General features: G+C 46.2%; 1 pseudogene across 1 annotated transcript in view; it reads left to right on the top strand.

Annotated features, from left to right (window-relative positions):
• Positions 1 to 3,677, top strand: part of LOC308159162 (leukemia inhibitory factor receptor-like) — a 37,271-nt pseudogene extending 33,594 nt beyond the window's left edge. Inside the window, exons 16-19 of the transcript in view lie at positions 2,072 to 2,165; positions 2,556 to 2,622; positions 2,837 to 3,039; positions 3,080 to 3,677. The product of the transcript in view is annotated as a leukemia inhibitory factor receptor-like (transcript). The remainder of the gene's footprint in view (positions 1 to 2,071; positions 2,166 to 2,555; positions 2,623 to 2,836; positions 3,040 to 3,079) is intronic.
• Positions 3,678 to 7,953: the final 4,276 nt, after the last annotated feature.

A 7,953-nucleotide genomic window follows, 5' to 3' on the forward strand; every position in this document is an offset into this window, starting at 1 on the left:
GCAGAAAAAAAATTGGGGAGGGTGGGGGGGGTCTACATCTCATCTCATCCAAGTCACATGATGCCCAAGCTAACATCTTCCTGTCTGCTAAACTCTGCTGCAGTTGAAATAAAACGTCTTAAAAAGTTCTTAAGATGGAAGTAGAAACATAAGAAGTAATCAAATAAAATAACATAGAAGTTATTTCTATGTTGCGATAACTTCTCAACAGGAATTTACAGGGTTCGTTCAAACTATCGTAATTCTTGAACTATATGTGCAATCTGAAAGCACAGAAGTTGCACTCTATAGCCATTTAGGGTTATTACGGTAGTTCACCAAAAAAACAAATGCACTGACCTCAAAGTGTCATGGAGTGATTTGAAGAGAAGCAGTATTTTAGCGGTGTTTTATACTTTAGTGAGTTTCTGTACATATATGTTTGTGATTGTGAAATGTCACAAAGACCATCTAGGCTAGGGTAACCAATCCACCTAAAAGTTTCATTGAGGACGACGATGTAAGTGACGAAGGACTGATTTCTTCTTCTGAACCAGGGTATGGAGGTTAGTTCTAGCGAATTTACCTGATAGAACATCGACATGCTAGAAACACATAACTACACATAATTAGATGATCATTATAAGTATTTAGTGATTGTTAAACTGTTGTTTATTATATCGAGTGGGTACTTTACAACTTCAAGTTTCGTGTTATGAAAAAACGAGTCGGCGAGTGGTTTGCCCTAGGCTGCGTTCGTAAATTCGCTCTGGAAATCTGATCAGCAGCCATGGAATGCCTCTTGTCCAATCAAATTACTTTGTCCCTTTATGACGTTGAGCCCAGTGCGCAGAGCGAATTTACGAACGCTGCCCGAGACTGTCTCGCGTCCCCCTTTACCTCGCTTTTAACCTGCTGCTACACTGCTTCTATAACATCAGGATCAGACACAGGGCGAGACTTTCAAAATACATTTCTTTAATGGCTTCTGTTTGCTTTAGACTTGCGTAGAATCGATTTTATTTTTATTTAGAAAGTCTGACCGGAAAATGTATTATTGTCGCCAGACCCACTGCGTGGGAATACGACGCGTGCAGATGAGAGACAACATATAAAACAAAACTTATCGCACACTTATTGCTCGTGTGACATTGGTTAAGCTGCGCCCAAAACCCTGATATTTTGCCGCGTGAAATGATAAGACAAGAGGCCTTGATACGATAATCGCCGTAGGAGGCGATTCGACTGTAGGCATGTGAAGTTAGAATTTCTTCAAACTTGCAGTGGTAGCAACGGTATGTGTGGTTTAGTATAGTGTGTGTGTGTGTGTGTGTGTGTGTGTGTGTGTGGACCTCCTCTGAGAGGTGTGTGTGTGCCATATCTCAGTATGTAGGCTATGCAGTGTAAGTGAGTGTGAGTAAGTGTGTGAGTTTATTCTGTTATTTATGCTATTATATCTAATGTGTTGAGAAGCAATGGAAATGAATCAAGAAATTGATAGAGTAGGCTAACTTACATTATCATTGTTCTATATGCAACAGAACAGATCACCCAGCATTGCTAATGAAAATAATCAACAAATGTGAGTCTAATACCAATACTTGCTCAATAGGTCTTAAAATCTATTAAAAGTGGTCTTATAAAGGTCTTAAATGTAACTTGTTGAAACCTGCAGGAACCCGCATAATTATTTTGAGAACAGGTTGCTTACATTAATTATGAGGGTGTTAAGGTCAGGGCCATCGCTACTTACACGCGCATCATTGTTAGACCACTGTTAATGATAGAGCTAACCATCTACGGGCAAAAAAAAAGTGTCATCTTTTTGGACCATCGCCAGTTTGCACCCCTGCCTACAGTACGTACCTCCCCCTCCTCCCCCAACCTCCCCCAACCTCCCCCCTGGAGCCCTATAGTAAGTACCCTCCCTCCCCCTCTGTACCCCCCAACACCCCCCCCCTCCCCTTCTGAGAATGCATATCACACCCTTCAACCTAGGCCTGTAACAATTATGTCATAATCGTCTAACGGCGATTATTTTACGTAATCACGTTTTTTTTCTCTTAACCGCTGTCATCTTCCCTCCTCGCAGCTGATTGGCTGGTCCTGGTGATCCTGGTTACCTTGGGAACCATGGCGTGCTGCCTCATCCTGGTGACCGTCCTGTGTTACAAGAAGAGGAAGTGGTAAGGCCTCAGGACCAGGTCACCTGACCCCTGACACCGGACACCTGGACACTGAGCCCCTCCCACTGGTCATGTGCTTCTAGGCACTGGCCAATGGCGTTGGAGAATGTGTCTAGTCTGTTAGCGTGAGAAGTGTGACGTCATAGTTGTGAACGATAGGAGGCGTTGTAACTTGACATGTAACGTCATATTGATGATGACGATGATGATGTAATGGTTATGTGTTATAACTGGTCATGTGTAGCTGATGATGTCATGGTTATGCAGGGTTATATTATAACTGGTCATATGTAGATGATGATGTCATGGTTATGCAGGGTTATAACTGGTCATGTGTAGATGATGATCTCATGGTTATGCTGGGTTATAACTGGTCATGTGCTCCTCCAGGGTGAAGAAGGCGTTCTACCCAGACATCCCGGAGCCCAAGCTGCCAGGAGACTGGACCGTGACTCAGGTGAGACCGCCGCAGACCGCCGCTGACACGTCCAACACCATGATCACAACACAAGTCATTTGATCCGACAAGAGGCGTTCCGTGTATCCTCAGAGTGAACGCATCACTGATGCTGTTTTATCACCTCCCTCTCTCTCATCCCCCCTCCCCATCTCCCTACGTCTCTCTCCCCCCTCCCTCCCTCCCCCCCCCCCTCTCTCTCCCCCCTCCCCAGGGCACCCTGGACGTGAAGCCCTCCCCCCACAGCATGGTCCACATCGTGGAGCGTCCGGACTGGGACAGCAGCAAGGAGGCGCTGGTGGTGGTCCCCGAGGAGGAGGAGGAGGAGGAGCGGGGGGACGAAGGCTCCGTCGACACGGACTCTGACGAGCCCTCCACGCTGCGCTACTACAACCAGGTGGTGGAGGAGGAGGGGGGGCAGGGGGGCGGAGGCGGAGGCGGGGGGGGGGGCACGCAGGGGGGGTGGGGGCCGCCGAGGCCCCGCCCCCTCGGACACCTCGGGGTCGTCCACCAGCTCCATGGACTCGGCCCGCACCGACGTCACCTACACGGGCATCCAGACCTCCTCGGCCTCCGCCTCCCTCTCCTCCCTGGCCCTGCACCCCTCCCTCCACCTCCCCCCCCTCCCCCACCCCGACGCCCCCAACCCCTCCTGCCCAGGGGGTGGGGGGAGCTACCGGCCCCAGATGCAAGCCGCCGAACGCCCCCCCCAGCCCGACCCCCCCCAGCCTGACGATGACCCCCGACCCCCTCCTCCCTCCACCTCCGCCCCCGCCGCGGGGGGGGGGGCGTTCGGGGGCTACCAGCCCCAGTGCTCCTCCTGGAGGGGTCTGGACTCCCCCGAGGAGGAGGAGGAGGCGGAGGAGTTCGAGGGGGGCCGCGGCCCTCCCTCCGCCCCCTCCCTGGGGAGCCCCACCTCTGTCACCTCCTCCCAGTTCCTGCTCCCCGAGGGGGGGGGCGCCACTGGCTCCTCCTCCGACGAGGTCAAAGGTCACGGGGGAGGAGGAGGGGGGGCGACCACCTGGTTCCACAACCTGTTGACGGGGAAACCCTGAGGAGGTTCCACCTCAGTCCTGTCTGTCACTGCCTTCCACACCCCCCCTGTCCGCCCCCCCCCCAACACCCTAATACCCCCCCTCCCCAACACCCCCACCCCCCACCTAGAGGGCATTTGTCGGTGGTGTGTGATGATGATGATGATGTGTGTCTTGATATCATGTTTTTTAAGTTAGTTTTTTCTTTTTTTTTAGGTGTGAACTTAAAAAAAAGAGAAAAGAAACAGACACTAAAAGAGAACACTTAACTAACCTCCACCTGTAGTTCCACTGACGCGCTTCACTGCTGGACAGCCTGCCAGCAGGGGGCAGTGTTAGAGGAGAGGGCTGATATGCTACTGAAAGAGCAGAGGCATTATAAGTAGTAGAGATGGTAGATAAGACAGTAGACTCTGTTCCCTGGAGGAGACCCAGTGTGTGTGTGTGTGTTTCCCCGAGCTCTCAGGAGACTACTGCTACACCAGGGGGAGGCTGGCGGAGGTAGACATCGGAGGACGGGGGGCTTCATTGTAAACGCATTGGAACAGGAACGAGGAATGTTTGCAGGGTTCCCACGGGTCCTTGAAAGCCTTGAAAGTTTGTGAATTTGAGAAAATTCAAAATCAAGGTCTTAAAAGTTTTTGAAGATAGACATGGGTCATTGAAAGTGCTTGAATTCCCCCCTCTCTCTCTCTCTCTCTCTCTCTCTCTCTCTCTCTCTCTCTCTCTCTCTCTCTCTCTCTAAAGAAAAATAATATATATATTTAAAAATGTTTTACTTAGCTCGTCAACTAGTAAATAAGTCTCTGTATTGCTTAACTTTACACATATTTCACAATATATTGTTTTGCTGTGCTGTGGTAGGCAAGAGACCTAGATCTAGTGTTCACACATTCAAGCCTCTCTTTTTAATTGTTGTCTGTGAGCGGAGAGTTCCTATTATATAAATTCCCATCTCGATCTGTCTCAAACTATGCCGTGTTGGGTCCTTGAATTTGAGGGAATTGAGTCTTGAAAGTCCTTGAAAGGTGCTTGAATTTGGTGTTTCAGAAGGTGTGGGAACCCTGTGTTTGATAAGGTTCCTCGTTCCGTTTCTGTGCATTTTACAACGAGCCCCTGTCCTCCGATTTCTACCTAGGCCAGCCTCCGCTGTGCTACACGTATATACTGGTAGTTAGACTCGTAAACACTAAAGAAGTCAGTAGTACGTAGGAGTTACTTTTGTTTGTTGTTATCCTCCAGAAAGGGTTTGGACTATAGCAGCTGTTATTCACAGAGATAAGCTAGAACATGTATAGAACGTTGACTGTTGATGTTATATTGTGTTTTTCTGTTTGTTTGTTTGTTTGTTTGGTTATCTGTGTGTGTGTGTGTGTGTGTTTCCACCCCGCAAACTAGGGGCCTAGCTAGGAAGGTCTAGAAGCTAGAATCGCTGGATTGGCTCGTAAGATTAGCTGTTTTTTTCCAACGTTTTTTTTAAAGAAGGCATTTGAAATGCAGCCCCCCCCCCCCCCCCCCCCCCCCCCTCTCTCTCTTGTACATTGTTTGGCGATTACACTTTTATTTGTTATTTTTCTGTTTACAGCATGACTGATTTGTTACGTAGTGTGTTGCAGATACCTAAGGCCTCGGCCGCTGAACTTATTGATTGTCCTGACAGCCTTGCACCAAATTGATCAGTGACTGATTTAGTCGTGTTTTGATGGTAACAAACAAACACAATCCTTGTCTTGCCTTGAAAATATTATGCTTCCGAACGCTAGTCACCGTCACAAGACCACCGCTGCCTTTCACACGCAGGAAAAAAACCAACACCAACACAGAGAAAGCACAAACATTGGCTGATTTAGTCGCATGATGGAATATTGAGTTTATATTGCATATTTATCCTCAATGCGTTGGGCTTGGTGGAAATGCAATGCACAGATCATTTGATGGATCATTATGAAGCAAGCGTTCTACTCTTCCACTAAAGGCTGTTGTTATAGTTACATACTCCCATACGTTGATGTGAATGTTACTGTGAAGCATCTGCACTACACACACACACACACATACACACACACACACACACACACACACACACACACACATACACACACACACACACACACATACACACATACACACATACACATACACACATACACACACACACACACACACACACACACACATACACACACACACACACACACATACACACATACACACACACACATACACACACGCATACACACATACACACACATACACACATACACACTTACACACACACACACACACACACATACACACACACACACACACACACACACACACACACAGTCTAGTGGTGTTTGGGAGGTGTCAGTCTTCATATGCAGACTAGTAAACTGCTGTTCTTCAAACTGGACCGCTAGTTAGTTAGTTGGTTAGTTAGTTAGTTAGTTGGTTATTTAGTTAGTTAGTTGGTTAGTTAGTTAGTTAGTTGGTTATTTAGTTAGTTAGTTGGTTAGTTAGTTAGTTGGTTAGTTAGTTAGTTGGTTATTTAGTTAGTTAGTTGGTTAGTTAGTTAGTTGGTTAGTTAGTTAGTTGAGGTTGTTGATGCAGTGGGTTTGCGGTGCCTGTCGGCTTGTTTCAGGGTGGTCCTGGTAGGTTTAGGGTGGTCCCTGAGGGGGGTGTGGTGATAGAACAGCACAGCTTTGGGATAGGGGTACCACTCCTCGGTCCATATTAGTGGAGGCTGGGGGAGGTAGAAATCGGAGGACGGGCTCATTCTAATGCAGACATTGCAATGAGCCCGTCCTCCGATCTCCGCCTCCTCTCTACCATACTGGCCAATGTCCATGGAGGGTCTCACAGTGTGAGTGGTGATCTGGGGTCAGTTTCTGCCTTTCAGGTCATAAATAATAATGATAATAAATCAGATTAAGTTAACAGGAGGGCCCTGACCCTAGAGCAGCTCTCCTGCCCTGACACGCTTCATGAATACGGCCTCTGGTCACTCTTACAAAATATATTTTATCACGCCTAAACGAAAAATAGATTCGATCTCTCTTCCAGAAAGAGACTGTTTATGTCAACAACATTTACGCTGGGTGGAGGAACTCCACAGGGGGTGTTTCACTCCCTGATTGTACAGAGATGTCCAGTGTCTCTTTCTCTTCCATAATCTCAGAACCGCCAGCAAAGAAGCTTTAAGAAGTACTACTGTGACAGAAATGCATATATTTATAGAGTAGTCGTGACAAGATGGCTTTAATAAACATACATACTTCTTCCCTTTCAAGTCCTCTCTCCCACAAGCGGGGCGTTGGAGAGACTAACCGACAAAATGTGTGTTCATGTGTTCATATTTTTTGGAATGTTGATTTGGTCAACAACATTTTAACTTTGTTTTATTTTTATATCACTAAATTGTATTTGTATATTTCATACTTGTTGTCTTCTTCTTCTTCTCACAGCAGCAGTTGCGCTCTGTTCACTTGTACAATGTGTATTCTTTATTTTTGTCTTCCTGAATTAGAAAGGTTGATCTTTTCAGAGGGAGAGAGGAGCGTAGTGTAGGGGTTATCATCCAGGCGTACTGCTCAGTATGCTCATCATGTGTTTGTCTCCCTGTTCAACCTGTTACAACCCTGTCAGTGGAACATGTTACAATGTTGGATCAACAACAATAATAATAAACTTTATTTGTTTAGCACCATTCATACGTAAAAGAAATGCAGCTCAAAGTGCTTAACATTTGAAGCGTTAAAACAAGAACAAATGAATATGGCGAGAACAAATAAGTACAACAGCATAGATTAAAAACAAATGAGTAGAAATACATTTATTAAAATAAATGTTTAAAAAATAAAAATTATCTTGTTGATAAAGCACAAGCTAAAAATGGGTTAGCTAAAAGCTTTCCCGTAAAGGTATGTTTTAAGCTCTTTAAAACATTTTTTTAAAGGAAATCCACAGAGCGTGCCTGTTTGATATCCACGGGGAAGGCGTTCCACAATTTCGATGCATAATTCATCAAAGCAGCTTCCCTGCTTTGGTTGTGGAGAGCTCTGGGCACGATTAGACGACCAGCATTGGAGGATCTAAGGGCTTTTAGTGGTTGACAGGATATTAAAAAGTCAGATGTATGAAGGTGCTATGCCATTAAGAGCCTTGTAGGTAATTTAAAAGGACCTTAAAATCAATTAGAAAACAAACAGGGAGCCAGTGCAGTTCAGCTAAAACAGCAGTGACGTGCTCTCTCTTCTTGGTGTCAGTTAAACGCCTTGTAGAAGAATTCTGTAGGAGTTCCAATGTCTTTATACAA

This window comes from Nansenia antarctica (assembly GCF_963989245.1).
Source record: "Nansenia antarctica genome assembly, chromosome: 5".
NCBI classification, from domain to species: domain Eukaryota; kingdom Metazoa; phylum Chordata; class Actinopteri; order Argentiniformes; family Microstomatidae; genus Nansenia; species Nansenia antarctica.